The sequence below is a fragment of the Pelmatolapia mariae genome, linkage group LG14, assembly GCF_036321145.2.
Source record: "Pelmatolapia mariae isolate MD_Pm_ZW linkage group LG14, Pm_UMD_F_2, whole genome shotgun sequence".
Classification (NCBI taxonomy): Eukaryota; Metazoa; Chordata; class Actinopteri; order Cichliformes; family Cichlidae; genus Pelmatolapia; species Pelmatolapia mariae.
The window spans coordinates 15,397,720-15,400,623 of NC_086239.1; positions in this window are offsets into that span (position 1 = coordinate 15,397,720).

Below are 2,904 nucleotides of genomic sequence, written 5' to 3' on the forward strand. Positions count from 1 at the left end.
TGCCTTTCTCTTGTTTTGTATATATTCCTCTTGATTGTATTTTTTTTTCTGTTTGTTATTTATTCCTGCTGTCTTACCATTTATATTTTACACCAATAACTTTGTGGTTCATGTACAATGACAATAAAGGGCTATTCTATTCTAGAGACAGCTGAAGAAACTACATGAGAACTGTTGTCAGTCACATTTATGACAGGAGAGCATATGGGTGCAATGACTGTTAACCTCACATCATTTGATGGAGGTGCTGGAGAGACTAGTTTTGCCCCTCTGCAGTCTGCACACAGACAAAATCTGGGAGTGGAAGATGTTATCATGCTGCAGAGGAACACCTTTAAAAGTGCGTTTAGGACTATCCAGCTGCTGCTATCGAGAGAGACTCTAAAGGAAATGTCTTTAAACATGTACATGATTTTGTGGATTACTGTTCACATGACAGACAGGTTGCAGCATATGAGACTGGGCAGTGCTCTGTCTGATATGACAATCTGCAGCACGGTAACTCCACCGGGGCTGTGTTGCCTCCATTCCTGTTTACCTTGTACACCTCAGACTTTTAACACAGTCTACAGAAGGACTCTGATGGTTCTGCAGAGGCTGGATGTATAAGTAATAAATAAGACCACAGAAATGGTGATTAACTTCAAGGTGAAAAGGACAGCTACACATCTCTCTATCCTGGGACAGGATGTTGATGTTGTTGGAGGACCACAAGTATCCAGGCTCTCATCCTCTTCTTGTATACAGAAGCTGGGATCCTTCAATGTGTGCACCAAATGTTAGCAATTTTTTCCACCAGTTAGCTCTGGTACCACTGTGTACTTTGCTGTGTTCTTATACTACAGCATTATTGCATTACACATTTATACCAAAGTCCTTCAGAAGACCCATGTAAAAACTCATAATTTTCCTTTTTATTCTGTTATTTTCTACAGAGTATTCAATTTGATGCAGTATTGATTTAGTTCAATTCAATATTTATTTATAGAGTGCCAACTCACAACAAAATTTGCCACAGGGTGCTTTGTATTGTAAGGTAAAGACCTTATAATAAAAGAAATAAACCCCCAACAATCAGACGTCTCCTATGAACAATAAGATACTTGGCGACAGTGGGAAGAAAGAACTCATTTTCAACAGGAAGAAACCTCCAACAGAACCAGGTTCAGGGAGGGGCAGCCATCTGCAGCGACCAGTTGGTTGGTGGGGAAGAGGACAAAGACACACTATGAAGAGCCAGACTTTAATAATTACCCGTGATTAAACGCAGTAATGATGTATTAACATATAAAAAAGTGGAAAAAAAGGTGAGTGAAGAAGAAACACTCAGTGTATTATGGGAAGCCTCCAGCAGCCTAAGCCCAGTGCAGTGTAACTAAGGGAGGATTCAGGGTCATCGAATTCATTCCTAACTAGAAGCTTTATCGAAACAGGAACGTTTTAAGCCTCAATAGTAGAGGGGGTGGCTGTCTTCCGAAACCAAACTGGGAGCTGGTTTCACAGAAGAGGGGACCGAAAGCTGAAGGCTCTGCGTCCCATTCTACTTTTAAATACCCAAGAAACCACAAGTAAGCCTGCAGTCTCAGAGCAAAGTGCTCTATTAGAATAACAAGACACAAGAGGACTTTAAGCTATGACAGGGACTCATATATTCAACATTATTCAAGATTTTGTATGTCAGGAGCTTGATTTTAGATCCAATTCTGGATTTAACAGGGAGCCAATGAAGAGAAGCCAATATGGGAGAAATATGCTCTCTCTTTCTAGTCCCTGTCAGTACTCTTTCTGCGGCATTTTGGATTTCAGTTTTTAGAGTGACCTGATGATAATATATCACAGCCTAGAAGTAATAAATGCATGAACTAGCAAATGCAAGAAAGCAGTCCTACATTTTTATTTTATATTCTCACTGAAGCATCAAAAATGTCTCCAGGATTCCCTGCAGTTTTTCTGGAGGTCAAGGTAACACAGTCCAGAGTAGAGATTTGGTCAGAAACCATGTTTTCAAAATATTTAGGACCAAGTACAATACGCTGAGTTTAATCTCAATTTTAAAACAGGAAATTAGAGGCCCTACAGTCTTTCATGTCTTTGAGACACGCTTGCAACTTAAGTAGTTGCTTGTATCATCTGGCTTCATGGTTAATAAAACTGGGCATCATCTGCATTATACTGCAAAAAAAGAAGCAGCTAATTAGTATTAGTATAAGCATTGGTCCCAGCACAGAACCCTGTGGAACTCCATGACAAACTTTTGTGTGTGAAGGAGGAACCCCATGTACATGAACAAACTGGAGTCTATTAGAGGGATATGATTCAAACCACTCCAGGGCAGTACCTTTAATACCGATGGTGTATCCTAATCTCTGTAGTAAAATATTGTGGTCTATGGTATGCACTGAGGTCTAACAGAACCAGCACGATATACAGAGATTTATTTATTTTTTTGCTCTAAGATACTATTCTCTTGCAGTTGACTTATTCGAACCTATTCCTCAGGATTATTTGGACACACTATATAATATTTCACATAAAAATGTAAGTGATGGCCCATCTAAAGTGGACACATTCTCTTCTTCTCAATTACATTTACCACACTTGTGTCTTTTTCTCACTCTTCTGCCACTCAGCAGAAGTGGCAGAAGAGTTACTACTTTTAAAAATATTATTAACTGTTTTAACAAATAATTATTAATTATTTGTTCTAGTCTACAACAGTTTGCACTCTGTATAATGCACAGTGTCTATTCGCCCATCCCATAATATGCTAGTGTGGTGCGTCCCATCGGACGTTTCCACAGATGCTGTCTCTTTAAGAGACCTGCGCGTTAAAACCTGCAGTATGAAACAAGTACAGAGGTGTTCACGCCTGTTAGAGATCACATCTGAGGGCTGATTCCGTTT